Raw genomic sequence first — 22356 nt, 5'->3', positions numbered from 1 at the left:
GATAAGTAAGCTGAAAATTTGGATATGCAGATAATGGAAAGGAATCTGCTCCAACTGGGCAGTCAGGACTTGGCGGGGCAGGGGGGGGGTGAAGATGGCAAAAGGGCGGTAAGAATGTGTTAAGCAAGGAATCGGGCAAGGTGAAATTGGTGTAGAAAAAAGAAAGAGGTGTGTGTGAAGAGAGGCAGAACCACCCCTACCAACTTGCCTGGGGCTTCTTGTGAACTGGTGCGTGGGTGTGTATGGACACGTCTGTGTGCCATGCACACACCTTACTGGTCCACATTCCATCCCTCACCAAGTCTCTCTCCTCTTCCCCACGAACATACTGTAATCTCCACATCTCCACCCACCATGCCCGAGCGGAAAATGCACTTTCGACAGCCCTGTATTTCAGGCCTGGGACAAGGCACGTGTAGCTATCATCCAAGTTCACCTAACATGGCGCTGCATCCTCTTTCCCAGTTGCTAAGGTCCCCCTGCAGGAGGCGGGATGGCGCAGTGGTTAGGAGTGTGGCCCTATGCTAGAGTGTGAATCCTAACCCTGTATGAGTTTGGTGGTCACTTAATATCCCTGCATTCAGTTTCCCCTTCTGTAAAAGGGGACAACAGCCACAGTGCTTTACTCACGGGGCTTTTTGAGGCTTAAATGAGGCAGTTCTTGTACAGCTGACCACAGGGCCTGGCTCAGCGATTTCTTGGTCCAGGGGCTTCCTGCCCTGTGCTTACGGCAGCTCCAGGGCTCCCAACTATGCCAAGTAGCCTGTCTTGCAGAGACATCTCCAACCCCTGCTTAGACAATTGAACCTAAAATAAAAACAGTATTTTATGGTGAGGTCTCTCCGGCTAACAGCTGTTAATTTGGGGGTTCATTATTTTCTTAATCATATTAAGCCCTCAGTCTTCAAATCTCTCAGCTAAACTGCCCTGCCACTTCCTGCTTTCCCACAAGCAAACTTACTCCTGGCTCCTTTGTCTGTTCTTGGCCCTCTTGTCAGTTGTGGTGGTGTGCAGGGTAATCCTAGTTGTGCAGATTTGGTTCCATGGGACAAACAGGGTGGGACCCGGGCCGAATCTACAGGCAACACGGCAGCCTCACGTCTAAGTTGCTTGCCCTGTTGGTGTTGTTGCAAAACTTCCAAGTTTTATTGGCAGAAAGGATTCCAAGAATCTTTTTTCAACTTCAGATAAGAAATTCTGGAAGAGAGACCATTCAAATGATATCCCTTAGAATTTGAAAAATGTTCACTGGCCTGTCTCCTACTATTATTTATGTACTTCTTATTTATGTTGAGAGTTGATCCTTTGATTGTTGGAACGCTGTCCTTTATTTCACGTATCTAGTGCAGTCTTATCGTCAAAAACCAGGAACAGTGGTAATGTAAGAGGACTCCGAATACAGCGCGGGGCAGGGCTCCTGGAACGCCCGGGTCTCTGCCACTGCCCCCCTCTGAAGCTGGTCAAGATACAACAAAGGCATCACCTAACATGGCCTTTATCCCCTCTGGGGATTGTGAAGCTCTGAATCCTCTGCTGAAAGGAGAACTGAAATTACTTCAGTAAAATGAACATAAAGGATTAAAAAACAATGGGTAAGAAGTAGGAGAGGTGAGAGAACAGATCTGTGGAATACATACTTTAGCCAAAATATGAAATTTCTTCACTTCAACACTTACTAGGATGCCATTCAGAGATAATTACACCATTTATTCAGCACTCGCTGTGGGGGGCAGAGCGGCAAGCCCTTGGGACATTAATCTATTGTGAATCCTAAATCCTGCAAGGTGAATGTTATGGCTGTTTGAACGGCCTCATACAGAAGAGAAAACTGAGGCTCAGAGGGGTTTAGGAGGCCAGTAGACCATGGGGCCAGGATTCAAGGTAAAGACCGTTCGTCTCCAAAACCGGCAATTTGCCACATGCCATCACACCTTTTTAGGACTGGTTTCAGTCATAATACAACATCAGCAGTGTATGTGGAAATGTGACCAGATTTTCTTCCTTGTTTTTAAATTTTACCATCTCCTATGTCCTGATGATTCCCTTTTGCAATTTCTATTCATTTATTCACTTATGTATTCATTCACTCATTTATTTGACATGTTCTCTCTCTCTCTCTCTCTCTCTCTCTCTCTCTGTCACACACACACACACACACACACACACACACACACACACAGAGGAATTACTATTATAATCACTGTCCTTGAAGAACTTGCAGTGGAATCAGAGTTTGCTGTAGTGAAATTTGCTACAAAGTATAGATTTATGCATTTTACCAGAAGATAAAGCCAAAAGAAATAGAGGTAGGAAAACAGTTTGCAGACAAAAGTTAAAGAAGACATTTTAGCAGCATACAAGGCGGCTTAAATTAAATGTTATTTATGCTTTATGATTGCTGTTTGACAATCTCCCCATTGTTTATCAGCGGCACTACAAATTACTATGAAGAAAAGCTTCTCTGTGCACGGGGTAAGACAAATTCACTTTCTGTTTCTGTTGACAAGGGAATCAGAATCTGTTTGGTGCCATCTAAGGTCTTCCAAAACAACATGAACACTGTTCATGTGCATTTTCTGGGAGAAGGCAGAAGGGGTTAGCATGTTTCAGGAACTGAGGGCCATGATAACTGTCTACCGATATTTAAAGGGTGTAAATGAAGACCTGATTGCTTTAAGACATGTTGATACTAACTTAGTTTACTAAAGATGCAGAAGAGCTGGGTGAGGCATGACTAAACTCTAGACCCCCCCAAAACTTTGTACTGAGGGCCTACCAGATATAACCCAGCAGGGAGTGAGCCTTGGGCTCTGAGAGGAGAGAGCCCTTACAGATCGTATCAGCGAGGAGGTGACAAAGATAACAGTCTATCTGGTGGCCTCCAGAAAGACTTTATGAGGGAAGATGATTGCAATTTAATGGCATTCCAGGAGAGGGAAACTATTCATGGACCCTCCACTGAGGAGAGAAAAAAAAAGAAGTACCTCCAGCTTTAAGAAGAGTGTAAAGGGCAGACTCAAGCTCAGGGAAGTGGATGGTTGATTGTACAGTTTGTAATCACCAGCCCTCACTTCGTTTCGTTCTCCTCTGACTCTCCACCTTTCCTCTGCATCTCTTTGGAACTTTTCATGGAAGCGTGGGATGGGAACAGAGTAAAGGCTCTCAAAGTAGTTAAATTGTATTCTTTTTTGGCAACTCTAGGGAAAGGCTCTTTAGATTAATTTAGAGCTATTAATTATTAAGAAGTTATTAAGGTTAAAGTTTCTTGGAACACTTATGGATATCATTTATCCAGATAACAGGTCCCAAGTTTATGTGGGTAATTGGATTTTGGAGCTACATACTCTAATTTGGGGGTGAGAGGAGGGTATTGTTGCACAACAGGATGGAACCATGTAGAAAGAGATCTTGTTAAATGTTATCATCCACAATGAAGGCTAACTCTACAGAATTTAGATTTTTTTAACGACCTATAAATGCCTTCAAAAAGACAATGAATTGATGAAGTCTTTTGATAGGTGTAAGTCACAAAATTAAGAGATTGTTTGTAACAGACGCAACCAATGACAGGGCACTCAGAGCAGACAGAAAAACAAAAACAAATAAAACAAAACAAAACAAAAGCAAAAACAAAAACCTTCTCTAGAGCAGAGGGCATGAAGATGAAAAGAACTTCCCTTCTGCCTTATGTAAGAAGTGGCTGATGATTTCTTTACAAATACCGAATAGTATAAGTCCTAAATGAGAGGCAAAATGTCTCAGTTCCATCCAAATGCTATAAATGTAGTTAAATGGGAACATACGGTTATTTAACATTTCTATAGGACTGTCTGTTTGCCAAAAGATTTATAATCACTGTTCCTGAATATTCACGACATCTCTCTAAAGCACAATTTCCCATACAGGGACTATGAGGCCGTGGGGATGGTGGAAGAATTCCAAGAGAGTCATGGGGATTGGAACTGTAGTATTTCAAACAGCTGTCTGGTGGTGATGCAAAATTGGGGGCTAGAGGAGGGAGGTACAGAGATCCCAGCACCCTGCGTTCCCTGGGCAAGTCTCCCCCTGGACCCTTGGCCCTTTCTCAGGACCAGGCCTGACCCCCTGCAGCATCCTAGGCTCCGCCCACTCTCCTGTCCTCTGGAGCACCAGGGGCACCTGAACCCCTTGGGAACATAGTATAGAAGGGGCTTTCGGAATCTATTTGAATCCCAGCTTCCGTCCTTGCTTGCTGGATGGCTCTGGCTGGCACATTTCTTACCCATTCTGAGCTTTGAGTACTACATCTGCAAAATGTTAGCTATTCATAATGCTGTGCAGGGTTGTGATAAAGAATGAGTAGGAGGAATCACGCAGGCTTATTTCACTTAGCATAATGCCCTCAAGGTCCCCCATGCTGTTGCACATTGCAGAACTTCCTTCTTTCTTGAAGGTTGTATAGTATTCCACTGTATGTAAACACCACATCTTCTTTATCCATTCATCTGTCGACGGACATGTAGGTTATTTCCATACCTTGACTCTCGCAGATAGTACTGCAATGAACACAGGAGTGCAAATATCTACTCAAGATCCTAAATTCAATTCTTCTAGAAAAATACCCAGAAGTGGGATTGCTGGGTCATATGGCAGTTCTATTCTTAATTTTTTGAGGAGCCTCCATACTGTTTTCCATAGTGGATGTACCAGTTTGCATTCCCACCAACAGCGTACAAGGGTTTCCAGTTTCTCCACACGTGTTGCCTTATGTTTTCTTTGAAAACAGCTATGCTGACAGGTGTGAGGTTATATCACACTGTGGTTTCAATTTACATTTCCCGGGTGATTAGTACTTATAGTTACCAATAATGTGCGGTACACTTAAAAATTTGTTGAGAGGGTAGATTTCATGGTAAGTGTTGTTATAACAATAAAATAAAATTAAAAATAAAGTAAAAAATATTTACACAGATAAAAATAAAATATAAATTAATTTCAATGTATAAACTACCTATAACATACTTAACACATTGTAGGAGCCCAGGGATTAGTAGTAACTCTGTTCCCATAATCTCTCCCGGTGCTTCTTTGATGTTTCAGGGAAGCAAAGACTTTTTCATTTGGAGAGCTGAACTCTGAATATCTCTGACTAAAACAAATAGGAAATGCATACATACATATCTATAAAAATAAATAGATAATATTGCAAATACTTAAATATATAGTATATAGATATAATAAAGCTTGATAAAACTTAAGTGTTCTCCCAGTCATGATCTTTGGTTTATTCCTTCTGACTATTTTGCTGGGATAGTGCACTGGAAATCCCATTTGACCCGTGCCCCTACTTTTATTCCCCAAAGCCCCAGCTATAGCAGAGTCTGGTGACTTTATTTTCTAGGATGGGCTATCTTCCCGGAGGATATAACTGAAATATGATGAGACTTTTTTCAAGAACAATAGGTAACTTCTTATCTCAAATAGAAAATTTAATCTTTAGGTATTTGGTGGCCATTCTATCAGGACCTTGCCCTTAACAGAAGTTATACTATTCTGGAAATTTCTTCACCTTTCACATGTTCCATGTCCTAGTCTTTTAAGTGGATTGAAGAAGGAGGCTGAAGCTACAAGGACAGTGATGATGAGGGTGGCACCTGAAGATCAAATGTAGTCCTTTTTTTGGAGGATCATTATCCCAAGGGTAAGTGTTATGTGATCACAGTTCCAGAAAACAAAGCAATTTGATGGCTCAGATATTCTAATAGTGAAAAAGTTCATTATTTAGTCTATTGGCCAGTCAGGGGAAGTAGGGAGATTTCCTCGTGTGCAGCCTGGTGACTGCCAATCACTGCAGGAGGAGAGGCTACAAGTTGACAACGAAAAGTTGTCTCTCACCATCCCAGCCTCATGTTCAAGGTGAATTCCTTTTAGCTCAGAATATGGCCCTGGGCTCTCTCCTCACATACATTTCTTGCAAATAGCTGATTCAGGAAGCCTCACCTCACTTAAAGATGGATAACCAGAAAGGAACCAGCACAGTACCTATACATGAGAAAGGCTGAAACAAATGAGAAAAACAAATGAAGAAGATTTGAAAAAGATTCAGTAGAAAAATATTCTCACAAAACAGATGAAATTTGGGTCCCAAAAGACTGTCATGAATTTAAAAAGAAAAAAAAAACCAAAACCCAACAACTTAGTGAAGCAATCATCTTCAAAAAAACAGGAGCTCAAAACAAAACAAAACAAAACAAAAACCCAGAGCCCAGATAGACAATAGTTCAGGAAATATTGAGCAAGAGAAAAGGAGGTGAGACAAGAACTGGCAGAAAAAGGTGACTGAGAAATAAAAACTACAATGGTGGCCACAGAAGGGAGGTAGATTCTGCTGGATGCATGCCAGGTATTCACAGGATGGGAGGGAGGAAAGGAACGAAATGGAAATGAACAAAGGTTTGTTAAGGATTAGCAGGAAAGCAAACAGATAAAATAGACCTGAAAAAGAAAACAGAAAGTGTGCAACAGGAATAATGTTTTAATATATAAAATGTTAACCCTTTCATATATAAAAGACTGGACTATTCAGATTGAAAGGAGTTACTCCATTGCAGGAAAAATTAATGCAAAACCATCAACATCAAGTCAAATCCTAGAAACATTTTTGGATTGTAAGGATACATAGGAATCCTTTGAACTTATTCATTGCAAGACCAAGTCACCTATAAAGAGACTTGAAATAACTCAGGCTGGCCTTAGGTTTCACCATAGCAACACTCAGAAGAGCTAAAAGACATTTAAACAACGTCCACAACATATGACCAAAGAATTTTATACCCAACCAAACCACTTTCAAGACAGAAAGCAGAAGACAAATATTTTGGGTATACAAAACTGATAAAATGTTAAATTTCATGTAAGAGACTTTAGTTCCCTTTTGTTATGCCTTTTAGTGCAAATCAACAAAAAATGTAATTAATAAAGTAAATTTAATTGATACACACAGCTTTCTACACTATGAGAATATACTTTTCCAAGTACTCTTGGAATAGTCAAAAAATTGACTGTATAGACAGGGGCACAAAGAAAACTTCAATGAATTACAAAATTTAGAATGAGCATAGAAAACTTCTCTGATCACAAAGCAATTAATTTAGAAATTAATAATAAAATTAGGGGAGAAAAAAATCCTTCCACTTGGAAATGCTAAAATACTCTTTCGTGTACAATACTACTATCAGGGATGGGTTTAAATAATGAAATAAAAATAATTAAGTTAGCATATATCAGAACCTATAAAATAGAGCAGAACTCTGAGGAAAATTTCTACATTCAATATTCACATTTATATAAGAGAAAGAAAGCATGTAGGTATAAATTTAAACAAAAACTGAAAATTTAACAAAAACATATAAGCTGTGTAGAAGGTGACATCTTTAAAATGCTGTTAAGAAGCAAAAGACTTGGGGCACCTGGGTGACTCAGTCAGTTAAACATCTGACTTTTGATTTTGGCTCAGGTGATGATCTCATGGTTCCTGAGATAAAACCCCATGTCAGGCTCTTTGCTGAGTATGGAGCCTGCTTAGGATTCTCTCTCTCTCCTTCTGTCTCTCTCTCCCGTCCCCTGTTCATGCTTGCTCGCTCTCTCTCTCTCTGTCTCAAAATAAATAAATAAATAAATAAACATTAAGAAAAAAGAAACAAGATTTGAAGAAATTGAAAGGTATACCATATTCTTAAACCAGAAGACTTTAAGCAAAAGCCTCAACTCTCTAAAAAAAATCTATAAATGTGTAGCAAATAAATATATAGGATTTTAAAAACTAGAAAAACTGTTTTTAAAGCTTATGAGAAAAATCAACAGGCATAATTCCATTTCTGGTAATAGTGGGCTTGGTTTTTTAGATTAACCCTTCCACTGAAAAAAAATGAAAAAATGAATAAAATGTTAAATAAAATTGTTCTTAAAAGTATTGAAAAGTTGGGGCACCTAGGTGGCTCAGTTGGTTAAGCATCTGACTCTTGGTTTCAGCTCAGGTCAAGATCTTGAGGTTTGTGAATTAGAGTCTCATGTCAGGCTCTGCACTGACAGTGAGAAGCCTGCTTGGGATTCTGTCTCCCTCTCTCTCTATCCCTCCTGCTCTCTCTCTCTCTCTCTCTCAAAATAAATAAACTTTTTTTTAAAAAGCATTGGAAAGATGACAAATAACAAGAACCTACTGAATGATCAGCATCTGACATCAGTGACTTTGTTGATCAGGTTAAATTGAGTTGGCTCTGATTTTTAATGGAGCCTCAGGATGAAAAAGACAGAACTCAAAGGCCAGGATGCACCCAAGGTCAGAGGAAGGGTCTCATAACAGACTCTTGCCCCACATTAGCTGGGACTCCCAAAGGTGAACCAGAGATAAACCTGTTCCCCTTGCCTCTACCTCAGGGACCTTAGGGAGAGTTGCCTGTCCACTAAGCAAAGTAGGGAAAAGAAAACAACCACCACCACAACAAAAAACACATGTCTCTGTTAGATGTCACTATTAAACCATTGGCCAGCAGTCGCACTTATTTACCACCCAAAGGCATATCACTGGAGTGGCCCAAGAATCTTCAAGCTATGAATTTGGTTTAAAGTGATACCAGACCATAGTGCTTCCAAGCACAGGGCGGAAGCAAACGCTAATCATCCCTGGGAGCAGATGCTTTCATCCTAGGCCTCGGGGATTTTGTACAAATGATTTTTCATAGGCCGTAAGCATTGCAGTTGAAGACTAGTAAACACACTAGAAAGCAAGGCACCATTAGTTAATGCCAGCACAAATAAAGAGACAGAAGAGGTGATTCACACAACTTTGGCTCTTTAAACACAGAGCATAAACAGCTATGCCAATTTTATTTAAATAAATGGAAGAGAAGCTTTAAATATCTGCAAGGAATAGGAAACAATAAAACGTGACATGGTGGGTTGGAAAACCAGATAGAACTTCTAGAAATGAAAGATAGAGCAACAGAAAAATACAGTAAAAAAAAAAAAAATCAATGAATGGGTATGGCATTAGATTAGACACAGTAGAAGAATTAGAAAACTGAAGATAGTAAGAATAAACTATTTGGAATTGTAGTGCAAAGAGGCAAAAAAAGAAAATATGAGAGAATAAGAGCCACCAAAGATAGAGAAGTTCTCTCTTCTCAAAGAAAGTCTCTCTCAAGAGAGTAAATGGTGTGTCAGCTGGAGAGAAGAGAATGGGGTTATGGATTGGTGAAGGAGTAATATTGAATCTTAAATTTGAATGAAAAGACATTCACACCGGGGCGCCTGGGGGGCTCAGGTGGTTAGGTGTCCAACTTCAGCTCAGGTCATGATCTCCCTGTTAGTGGGTTTGAACCCCATGTCTGGCTCTGTGCTGACAGTTTGGAGCCTAGAGCCTCCTTCAGATTCTATGTCTTCCTCGCTCTCTGCCTTTCCCCTGCTCACACTCTCTCACTCTCTCTCTCAAAAATAGGTTAACATTGAAAGAAAGAAAGAAAGAAAGAAAGAAAGAAAGAAAGAAAGAAAGAAATTCATATCAATACACATCACAAAGAAACTATGGAATGTTCTAGACAAAGAGAAGATCTTAAAAGCAGCCAGAGTTGAAGTGGAGTGGGATGTGACAATTATCGAGTAAGACTAGCTCTACCAGATGTCATAGTACATTGTAATGTGCTATCAATGAATACCTCATGGCATTGGTACATGAGCAAATAGATAGATCTATGTAACAATAAAAGACCCAGAAATAAATCTATGATATATGGGGATTCAGTATATGATAAAAGTTAGCAACTCAATAGGGAAAAGATGTCTTATTTAATAACATACTGAGACGTATAAGCCTCTGGGAAAAAAAATACATGCTTGGATTCTGACTTCCCACATTATTACAGTTAAATTGTAGATGGATCCAAAATTTAGAAGGGAAAAAAAAAACAAAAAAAAGTTACTGGAAGAAAAAATAGAATATACTTAAAAAAAAAAAAACTCTTGAATAGTAGAAGCTTTCTGTGTATCACAAAAAGAAAACTGAGAAAATATAATTTTGGTAATTTTGGCAATTTTTACTGTACAACAATTTTTAGAAGTGTGTCTTGTGTAATAATAATCATAAATGAATAAAAAATAATGAGCTGGTAAACGCATGTGCATGCAGCTCATATCACTGATTAAAGACAGTGTGAATAATTTACACAAATCACTGTACAAATAATAAAATATAAAATGGATGAAAGCTCTAAAATATTTCACCAAAAAACAAACTAAAACTGGCTTCTAATGCTATGAAAAGATGCTCAACTTCATTCATAAACAGAGAAATGCAAATTTAAACTAAAAAGTAATGCAACTCTTGGGGCACCTGGGTGGCTCAGTCGGTTAAGCACCTGACTCTTGTTTTTGGCTCAGGTCATGCATGATCTCATGGTTTGTGGGATCGAGCCCCAAGTTTGCTGTCAGCACAGAACCTGCTTGGGATTCTTTCTCTCCCTCTCTCTCTCTGCCCCTCCCCTACTCCCACATGCATGCTCTCTCTCTCTCTCAAAATAAATAAATAAACATTAAAAAGAAAAGTAACGCTATTCTTCCATTATCAGATTGGCAGAGATGAAAACATTCAGTAGTACGCTGTGTTGGCAAGAATGTATGGAGAGCATTTGGTTCTACGCATCGAGATTTTACTTCATGTGGCCTTTGACCCAGGCCCTTTACCTCTGAGCATTTCTCTTACAGATATGTTCATAAATATATGAGATGGAGTGTTCAGGAATATTTATTACAACACTGTAAAAAACAAAAGCTTGGTAACAACTTAAATCCTTGTCTTATCTATGGGGAACTTATTGGCCTCCTGCCAGCTGTTTGCTTTTCTGTCTCTCTCCACTTCATGTCCACATTACCTGGTCCACTTATCTATCTCTCAGACCCCGTACACATGGGAGACCCTGTGGAGGACTCCTTCTCGTTCAGAAACACAGCTCTTCCTTCCTCCTGTGGGTTGTCTCTCCTGGCACTACCACCCACTTCCAGGGGGTTCGCTTGTCATTTGTAATGCCCTTACATCTTTCCATTCGAGCCAGCCTGTGAATTTTACCTCAATTTAAAAAATGGGTTTTAACATAATGCCCTCCAGGCCCATCCATGTTGTCTCCAGTGGCAGGATTTCCTTCTTTCTCATGGCTGAATAATACTCCATTGTGTGTATATATATACCACACCTTCTTTATGCTAAGTGAGATCAAGTCAGACGGAGAAAGGCAAAAACAGTAAAACCTTGGTTTGTGAGCATAATTCATTCTGGAAGCATGCTTGCGATCCAAAGCACTTGTATATCAAAGCGAATTTCAAGAACCATTGGCTCACTTGTGATCATGTGACATTCAGCATCAAGTACTACTCATATTGTAAGACTTTGCTCATTTATCAAGTTAAAATTTATTAGAAATGTTTGCCTGTCTTGAGGAACGCTCGCAGAACAAGTTACTTGCAATCCAAGGTTTTATTGTACTGTATGATTGCACGTATATGTAGAATCTCATGAAAAAGCCCAACTCGTGGAACCATCCTACTCTTTTGATGTCCAGAGCATTGATCTATATACAGTATATAAACACATATACAATATAGCTGGGGTATTAAAATTTCATGGGGGCAGGGAGATTAAGAAAAAAATATTTTAAAAGGCTGCTTAAGGGGGCACCTAGGTGGCTCAGTTCACTGAGCATCCCACTCTTGATTTCGGCTCAGGTTGTGAGGTCACGTTTTGTGAGATCAGACCCCGTGTTGGGCTTACACTGACAGCACAGAGCCTGCTTGGGATTCTCTCTCTCTCTCTCTCTCTCTCTCTCTGTCTCTCTCTCTCTCTGTCTCTCTCTCTCTCCCCCCCCCCAACCTTTCCCCGCTCACATGCACGTGCTCTCTCTCTTTCTCTAAATAAACAAATGAATGAATAAACAAACAAACAAGGCTCCTTAAGGAGCAATAATTTGAAGAAGGTTGAGAAACCCTGCTCTTGATGTTTCCTCCAGGCTGAGAAAGAGACGTGCCAAGAGCTCTCCTCCCTCAGCTTGCTCCCCAGTCCCTACCCTCCTCCCAGGTTCCTGTCACAGTTACAAGTGGCAAAGTCATTGTCAGTTACCCAGCATCCCTGCTGGGATCCTCAGTCACATTTGGTGAACACCTGTCCCTCACCCTCCATATCGAATCACACCGAGCCTGCCTCCTGTACCATCTGTCTGCTCTCACTGTTGCAGCCACCCGGCCTTGTTGTCCCTTGCCTGGACCCTGCAATAAATGGTTTTCATCCACTCCCCACTCCAATCTGTCTTCTACTCTGTCACTAAAAAGAATGTTCTAAAGCACAAACTGATTAGGGCCCGTCTGGGTGGCTCAGTCAGTTAAGAGTCCGACTTCTGCTCCGGTCATGATCTTGCAGTCTGTGAGTTTGAGTCCTGTGTCAGGCCCCATGCTGACAACTCAGAGACTGGAGCCTGCTTTGGATTCTGTGTCTCCCTCTCTCTCTGCCCCTCCCCTGCTCACGCTCTGTCTCTGTCTCTCAAAATAATAAACACACGTTAAAAAAAATTAAAGCACAAACTGATTAGTTTTCACTTATTCATGGTTATATTCCTGTTAGCTTAACAGATAAGTCCATATAAGTCCATATATGGACTTATATGTCTACCACTTCCTGCATTCCCCTACAGACGTGTTCTGTTCTAGCACATTTGACTGTGTGCTTTCCCCAGAACTCATTCAACATTTTCATCCTTCCCCATCTCTTTTGTACCAAATCCTCTGCTCAGAATTCCTTCTCCTCTCTTTTCACCTTAACTCCTATTCCCACCTCAGGGCTCAGCTCAAATGCTACCGCTTCTGTTGAGTCTCCCCTCAGAAGATTCCAGCAGAATTGTTTGTTGCTTTCTTTGCAAACCTACAGCCTGATGTCCATAGTCATATAACAATGAATGCACCACATTGGTTTTCAGCTGGTCCCCTTATTACACTGTGGATTTTTGAGAGCAAGGAGACTTACCGAATCAACACATTTATTGAGAAAAATACTCCAATTTGCAAGGCGCTGTGCTGGGTGTCAGAGGAGCAGTCAGTGAATGAATGAGACTTGCCGGCACGAAAATCTGGTAGGGAGGACAGATACTCAGCAAAGTAATTTAACAAGTAATCATTTAAATATAGTTCCAATAAGTGTGACACTGGAAAAACATGAGGGCAAGGATCCGGGAGATCCACCTGTACCTGAGGAGCCTGAGACAGCTTTAAAGGTGAAAAGACCTCTAAACCAAGAAACAAGAGGGCCAGTGAGTGTGGGGGAGGAGAGATGTCCAGGCAGAGAGGATATCACAAGAGGATGTCCTGTGCTAAGAAAGCCTGAGATCATGGAAGACTTGAAATAAAACCAACAACCCAGCTTGCAAACACACCAGCCATCTGAGGCATGGTGAGCAAGGGGAGCCGGGTGGGAGGTGACACTGTGAATACCCAACAAGTGACTGTTGGGGGGATTTATGCAGGAAGGAGTTACTCTCAGAACATGAAGGGGGATCTTCACACTGCTCCCTTATGCACTTCTCGGGGCCACAAGAATGGACTGCTGACCTGGATCTGCGCGACAGTGCTTTTGTCCTTGTTGTCATATGGCTGGAAATACAGACCCAGAAGTATTTTTCTCTATGACGCCAAAAAAAAAAAAAAAAGACCACAAATTCTGATAGATGATTTATACTTAACACCTTCTAGAAATAACTCAATTTCATTATGCAGTACTTTGGGAGCTCAGCCTCTTGTACAAATGACTAACAATCTTGCAAAGTGTGATTTTTCAGGACCTGACCTCGATACCTGGTGCTTGGGTGAAATGGCTCCGGGTTGAGGAAGAACATTTCCCTGTGCCTGAGACTCGGGGGTCAAGCGTCAGTCACACGAATATGAACATGGAGCAAAGACAGTATGCTCAATTCCATGACCGGGTGACAACTGGGCAGTTTCATCCTGCATCTTGTGTGCTGGTAGTTGTCATTTGTCTGGGGCCCTGGAGGTCCCACGTGCTCCCCCCCAGCAGTTTAAGGGGTGTTGCAGGTACAGATGAGGTCGAATGAATTGCTTTGTTAAAATAAACCAGTCTTGCGGTCAAGGAGTCATGTGGACGTGGGGCCATCGACAGAAATGACTCACCAAGGGAGGTATGTAGATGGCTGTGGAAAGAGAGGAGACAACTAAAAATAACAGTTCCTTTGAAGGGTGGAGCTAGGGCCTGGTGTTGTCTCATATTTGCCTGCTGTTTCTGAAAATTCCCCCAGTCAAGTGGAGAATGGAATGGTGGCTGCAGATACCTGGCCCTTGCAGAAAGAGACAAGCCTACAGATGGCTCTGGCTAGGTCCAGCCTTCAGGAGAGACAGGGATTTCAGAGTCACAAAGGCCTCCCTGAAGCTGATGCCTGACATTCCATACTAGAACCCCACACCTGCACTGGAGACTTTGGTCCCTGATAAATCAGAAGAGCAACACATAGGCTATTATTAACACTACACTCAAAGGTTGTTGGGGTGACAGGGATGTTCAGACTTGGTTTTCTTTTACTTTCTTTCTTTTCTCTTCCTCCCGATTTTCCATACACTCCGTGGGGACCGAGACCCTGTGTGTCCTGCTTTCAGTTCCATTCTCAGTGTCTAGCACAGAGTAGGAGCTAAATAAATATTTGCTTAAGGAAAAATGGAAGGAATGCATCTAGCTCAGCCCTGTTAGCTTGCAGACAAGGAAACTGGGCAGGGAGCGGAAACTTGCCAGGGTCATGCAACCGGTAGGCAGCAATGGGAGTGAAGCCAAGTGGCACTCCTCACTCAGTGCATCCCTCACTCCAAGCCATGAAGAGGGCTCAACATGGCTACACTGGTTGAGGGCAAGGGAGACTTGCCACTTGAGTGGCAAAGTCCACAGACTGAGGAATACTGTGTAAGAGGGTCCTAAGGGTGCCCAAAGATGGTGTGAACCTATATAGGGAGGTGGTGGCATCGAGGGCTGCCCAGCACAGCCCCAAGACTGCAAAGGTGCACCTTTCTTGGGCATGCTATGTTTGCCTAAATTTGTTTTTAATCAGACCTTGGAGAAAGCAGACGTTCTGGAGTGGCAGAGGCTGGTGGCTTGTTGTTTGCATCAGACCATGGACTTGACTGTATGTGGACAGCCCTACAGTTGTTACCACTGATGGCGTGCATGCCTTTATGTATTTTGGGGTTTTTTTCTTTTAATAATCAGACAATAGTTTACATCTGTACGTTGGCAAGGAGCCACAAGGAAGAGCATCCAGACAAAGAGGAGAAAAGACACACTGGCAAGTGGGGGAGCTGGGAAAGAGAATCCAGATACTTTGCCTTCTGTCCCTGTGGATGGAAGGATTTAAAGTTCACTTCGGGGGAAGGGGAGACAAGGGGAAGAGAGGGCCTTTCAGGAATCACTAGGGGATGCAAAAATGGTTATGTTAAACGTCCATATGCATTTAGTCCCACATTGTCTTATTGTCTTAAAAACTCTCTAAGGCGAAGGGCTTCTGAGAGGTCAGCAGCAGTTGTAGGAGCGGCAGGGAGAGGCCTGGGGCTCAGGAATTGAGTGGAGGAGATGCAAGAAGGGCAGCCACTTATGGGGGCCTCCGGGCCCCACACCCCCACCTGCGCGTATCCCCCTACTCTCCCCATCTGCATCCCCACAGCCTTGGAGGAGGGAGCAGAGCCCTATCTGGCTTGCCATCCAAGTCCCAGAAAAGATGGATTCTATTTCATCCCCAGCCAACGGGGTGGCAGGATTTGGCTTTGAGTCCTGAGAGAATATGCCAAGCTCCCAAGTCTGGGGCCACTCTGGACTTTGGTGAGCCCAGGTTTGTACATGAGAACAACACCAGATATTCGACTACAGCCTTACGTTGAGTCGATCCACCCAGTCTGTATATTTGGACACAGAATTAACAATTATTTGAAAATACCTGCTTCTTTGGGGTACTTGGGTGAATCAGTCGTTAAGCATGTGACTTTGGCTCAGGTCATGATCTCACGGTTTGTGAGTTCAAGTTCCACATCAGGTGAGCTCGAGCCTCGCTTTGGGTGAGCACCTACCCCACTTCGGGTGAGCCCTGCTTCTCTGTCTCTCTCCCTTCCTCCGCCCCTCTTGGGATTCTCTCTCTCTGCCCCTCACTCACTTGTGCCCTCTTTCTCTCTCAAAAAAAAAAAAAAAAAAAGGAAAGAAAATCTCCGCTTCTTTGCTCAAGCTATTGAATGGGGAAAACCACAAGGATTGATTTACCTGCAGGTTTACAGCCAAAGCAGATTTTGGAAACGGGTGTTCAAACAGCTTATAGAATTTCAGCTTAGAGGTCCTGAAGCTCCATCAGCTGAAGTCGGCGGAGACTGGTTAAGGATATCCACGAAGCAAAAGTAGTTTAGATTATTATTGGTTTTTAATTTTGATTTTAAACTTAAAAAAATGTTTTTGTTTACTTATTTTGAGAGAGAAAGAGTTTGGGAGGGGCAGAGAGAGAGGGAGAGAGAGAAAGAATCCCAAACAGACTCCACCCTTGCCAACACAGAGGAGGACTCCATGTTACAAACCATGAGATCATGACCTGAGCCAAAATCAAGAGTCGGACTTAACCCACTGAGCCACCCAGGCGCCCCTGATTTTGATTTAAAAAAATTAACAATCAGGGGCGCCTGGGTGGCTCAGTCGGTTGAGCATCTGACTTCGACTCAGGTCATGATCTGACGGTTCATGAGTTGGAGCCCCGCCATCGGGCTCTGTGGTGACAGCTCAGAGCCTGGAGCCTGCTTCGGATTCTGTGTCTCCCTCTCTCTCTGCCCCTCCCCCGCTCATGCTCTGTCTCTCTCTCAAAAATAAATACCCATTAAAAAATTTTTTTTAATTAACAATCAAAAATAAATTAATTAAAAATCTTCTAATCGTTGACAACATTACTTGACGAGTCTGAGATGCATATTTATTTCTAGTCCAAGTTGTAAAGCAGAGACATCCAAGTCAACAGAACTCCTACACAAACCTTAAGGACACAGGATTTTTTTTGTCTGTTTTTAAAACATTTTCAGCATAAGAACATATTCTAAACATATAACAAGTAAGGGTGTACTTGTTAGTACTAGTAACGGCGATGACGACATTGAGACAGAATAAAGAAGGAAGGAAGCAGAAAAAAAAATGAAGGCAATACTGACAGCTACTCAGATGGCAACCTACATAAATTAGTCAGTTTCCTTATCAGAGATTTACATGTTAAAACTGCTTGATATAACCCAGCAGGAAATTGAACAAGTGATTCTATGTCCAGACTTGGAAACAAAAATAACCGCTCAGGGCCTACACACATTAGTTTGTTCAAACTTGCGCTGATAAAAGTCTTTTTGGCTGGAGCTGTAGTGTGCAGTTATGAGACTGGAGGGTTTGGTTGGTGGATGATTGACACTAAAACAATTGCAAGCGCTTAATACAGGAAAACATGTTTCATGGAAGTCTCAGCTGATCCGTGGTAGCCACTGAGATGAGGCAGAATGTAAGATACTGCACGTGATTTAGCATCCTCCCTGGTAAAGAAGAAAGAAAACCTCCTCTGTCAGCGCTGCAAAGCAAGGTTAGCCTATGAATTAGGCTTATAGTCATCTCACGTTCACATATTCTCGTTCATACACACAGATACTTTGCTTTCTCCTCTTACATTTGTACCCATTCCAACACTTCTTAGTGTTTCCCCAAGAATGAGAACGGTTTTGGAATTTCTGACTTGTAATGTTAGGGACAAGCAGACATCTGCTGGTTGAACCCTTTGGGCCAGGACCCCCCTGCTCCCCCTGGCAGGCCCTAGACGCTTTTCCAAACAGTCTCTCTCTGCTCTCTGCGAGTTCCCTTGCATACCACATGCATGTTCTATTTATATGTTTCTTTGTCCTGAACAAGATTTGGCCCCATTGTGTGGGAGCAACACCAGCAAAGAAAAACAAAATCCATCCACTGAGAGAAAATGGATATTGTGGGAGCTTGGAGAAATTTACATACTTTGCTCATTCCATTTTCTGGTGATGTCAGAGCCAAAGAATATGCCTTTAAAAAAAATCACACACACACACACACACACACACACACACACACACATTAAAAAATGCTGGAGCTCACCAGCTCTGTCCATCAAGTGGACTGTCATGAAAAGGAGAAATGTAAATACTCCCTTGCCTGTCTCCCCCTCTTCCATTTCCCTCATCAGCCCCCTAAAGAATCTAACAAATTAGTCCAGACTCCATTTGGATGGAATTAAGGGCCTGTCTGCAAAAGGATGAGGGGTATTAATGGAGATGGGCTGGGGTTGGGAATAGCAGTGGGAGGTGGGAATGCGGTGCCTGAGTCTGGGGTGACCGCTCTGGCGTTTCATGGAGGCAGAGAGAAGGGCCGACTGACACTTTACAGATTGGGTGTAATGTTCAGGGAATTTGGCATTTCTGCCACAGGGCTCCGGCTGCTCTGCTCACCACTTTCTTTCTCCCTGCTGGTAAAAGTGCAGGAGAAAAGGGTTAAATAAATGTTTGTGATATGATAAGGTGCTTGTTTATTCAAGGAATGACAGATTATTGGCTCCAAAGGCAGCCCTGAAAAATAGTACAAAGGAACTGGCTCTCCTCTCTCGGATGATGTGATTTCCTCCTAGATTCTGCTCTTTCCTAGGAACAGTTTGCTTTGGGAATGAAGAAGGATGATTTTCCTGCCGTTGGAGACAGAAGGCTGGAGCCCCGGAAGCTGGCCGGGTACTGGGATGGCTTGTCTTGGGGAGCGCTTGTCTCACCGAGCTTGGCACCAGCATCCCCGGGCCCTGCTCACCGTCCCAAGGAGACTGTGCAGCAGGCGGCCTCCCGCCATTTCTTGGGCTATGGGAAAAGCATCTGCCAGCTCTGGAGGAAAACTTCTTCCCCAGGAGATCCCGTGTGCAAGGTCTTCCTCCAGACACAGACCGCCACGTCCATCCCAAGACCATCCTGACACTCCATGAGCATACACATGATCAAATGCACATTTGTGTAGTTATATGCAAACACGGGCTAGACCCCAGGAGCTTTCTCTTGTTGGGCTCTGGTGATTTCATAGCTGGTCCTGGAGGAGAATTCAGCTCCAGAGCCCCTAATTTCTGCGCACTTATCCTGGGGGAGGAAACACCACTGACTGCCAACCCTGAACGTCACAGAAAGGCCTGGCCTGGGGAACCTGGAGGCAGACACCACCGAGTGTGCTCCAGCGGCCAGGCCCACACTTTGCTGAGTTGCTCAGTCCATGTCCTGCTCCCAGATGTCGCTCCAAGCTGGCTCCTGCCTACAGAGAAAGAGTTCCTAGCTGCCCGTGTTTTCTACGGAACTCTCCCTGCCCGCCACCCCCCCCCACCCCCCACCCCCGCCTCCCCCTTCCCCCTGGCAGGCTATAGAGAGGTTGTTTGCATATCTGCCGAGTGGAAGGGTTCGAACAAGATGTTTGGCATAGTTCTCATTTGAAAAGAACTCAGTGCCAAAGTCAAACACCAAGGAAAAAAACCGTTGTGATTGAACTGCTGTTTTTCCAGGATCCTGGGAACTACTGTGTGATTTTCACAATAGCCTGCCGCCGTCTTATCAGCCAAGGTGCTTGTCTGAGAGACACAAGGCACCAGCCTAGGGAACCCAGTGCCCTTCAGACACGATGACTAAGGCTGACTGCAGGGACATTATCAAATATCCACGTTTGGGCTATTTTTATGATTGCATTCAGTACTAATGGGGCTTGTTGAGGGTACACAGCCATGTGCTCATTCTTGAACTTATACAAGATAAGATCCCTGTCCCAGGGAGCTTACTGCCTGACTTTTGCAAAAACCAGATGGCAGAAAATGGTTTCCCTCTGCCCATCAGCAATGATGGAAGGAGTGGAGATGAGAAGGGGTACAGTCAATTCATAACTCTCCCAGGGTGGGACCTCTGCTTTGGCATTTATCCCATGTGACATTTTAATTGTGGACTATCTTTTCCTCCATCATCTGCTACTCCATAAACTACATCTCCTGGGGGCTCTGAGAACTCAAGCTAATTTGAATATCAGCCTAAGTAAAGCATTATTAGATACATAAAGATGCCTTCTACCATACACAGACACATATATTATGCATAGACACGCTCACAATAGATCATGGATTCCCAAACTAGGCATTAATTGGTTTTGGTCTGCCAGTGGGGACAGCAGAATGTGTAGATGTGACCTAATGTTGTCGATCATGTCTGAATTATAGGCTGTGATACTGGAGTAGGAAGGGACAGCAGGACACCCCATCACATCCCCACACTCCAGGACAGCTTCTGTCCGAGTCTGTCTCCAGCTGTGAAGTCAGCAAAGCAGCAGGAACAGGCCACCTTGTCACACACACCAGCATCATTGTCCCCAGAAGAACCTCCTTGCATGTGAGCAGGTCAGTGGACTTGTGTTTCAGGATTATCCCCTACCTATTAAGGCATTTGCAATCGTGTGGGTTTTCTTGAGGAACAAAAATCTACTTTTTATGTTAATGAGGGAACAATCTTCGCAAAGGAGCACGCCCCAGGTGAATCCCAGGAATGAGGCAAGTGTTTGTTACTCCACACATGCTTATTCTTGGAAGCCAATCCTGACACTGGCATTTGAGTCGAAGGAGTTGATTTGGGAGGTGACCTGGGGGAGAGTCAGCAGAGGAGCAGGGAGGGAAGACCAGACATGGTGTGGGCAGTTACTGCTGTGGGTAGCTGGGGCTCAGCCCCGCTGGGGACATCTGAGGGATGGTATAGGATGCATCCAGAGCTCTAGCTTTCTAGGGGCAAGGCAGCTGGAATATCAGTCCATCAATTCCTCTCCGCCATTGGCTGAGGGTTATTCCAAGGACTTGCAGCTCCCAGGAGCTTCCAGCCTAGCTCTGTGTACACACTCAGCACACTCCTTTAGCCAGAAACGGCTCTCAGGCAGAGTTGCAGTTGCTTGCAGGCTTGCTAGTGTGCAAGAAAATGGTGGGAGCCAAGGACACATAAACAGAGATCAGAGTCTCTCATAGATCCCCTCCCTTGCTCCCTCCCTCCTTCCCTCTCTCCTTTTTTCCTTCCTTCCTTCCTTCCTTCCTTCCTTCCTTCCTTCCTTCCTTCCTCCTTCCTTCCTTATTTTCTCCTTTATTCCTTCCATTCTTTTTTTTTTAAGTTTATTTATTTATTTTGAGAGAGAGAGAGTGAACAAGGGAGGGGCAGAGAGAGGGGGAGAGAGAGAACCCCAAGCAGGCTCCGTGCTATCAGCACAGAGCCCATTGTGGGGCTCAGACTCACAAACTGTGAGATCATGACCTGAACTGAAACCAAGAGTCGGGTGCTTAATGGACTGAGCCACCCAGGAGCTCCCCTTCCATTCTTTTAATAAGGAACTCCTTTGAGGTACATTGTAAGTATGTATAAATTTGCTTGAGGAGGAAATACATATTGAGAAGTCTAAGATAAACAAACAAACAAACAAATAAATAAGAAGAGAGAAGAAAAACAAAGGGTCCAGTTCAGCGTTCATTTCCTCTGGGAAATCCCCAAGCCTCTCCTCCCATGCCCTGTCCCTCAGCCTGAGTTAGGTGCCCATTCTGTGGTTACAGTACCACACTGAGAGCACCCCACCTTCCCCTATTACCCTGACTTGTAATTGTGATTCATTTATGACCCTTCCAAACCAAGGCATTCTTTTGTTTGTTTGTTTGTTTGACTTTCTGCATTCTCTGTACTAACTTGCTTGGAGATGAATAAAGCCACTCTTATCTCTACCCAAAGTTTTAGAGTTTAGCATTCAAGAAGAGAACTTCCAACCAAGTTACCTTGGAGCTTTTGTGATTGAGTTTGAGAGTGCCTGTCCTGAAAAAAAAAAAAAAACAAAAACAAAAACAAAAAAAAAAACAAAACAAAACAAAAAAAGGACTCCCCATGGAAGTGAAGTGGAGAGCTCAGGTACTCAGGCTGAAAACTGTTCCTGAAGGTTCGTGTCTAGCAAAAGGTAGTAGCTCATTAAACAGTCATGTCCAACCTTGCAAAGAGAAAAGCAGGGGAAGCTTTATCATTTATCATTCTTCAGAGAGGAAGAAAAAGTACATAACAGGGCACAATCCAGTCACCACCTCCAACCAAGGTGGAGAAACCTCTCCCTGTCTCCATGATTTGAGCCAAGAGATGCATTTCTCCAGAAATAGATCTCTTCTCTGTTGCAGATGATTTGAAGACACTGTGGTGACCTTCACCCCTAATTCTCCCCCAGGAGACTCTACCCTGCTGGAACCCAGAGCA

Source organism: Lynx rufus, unplaced genomic scaffold (assembly GCF_022079265.1).
Source record: "Lynx rufus isolate CCGP_SWC_20201006 ecotype Redwood Valley unplaced genomic scaffold, mLynRuf1.p SCAF_22, whole genome shotgun sequence".
Classification (NCBI taxonomy): domain Eukaryota; kingdom Metazoa; phylum Chordata; class Mammalia; order Carnivora; family Felidae; genus Lynx; species Lynx rufus.
Note: the sequence above shows the minus strand (reverse complement) of the source record.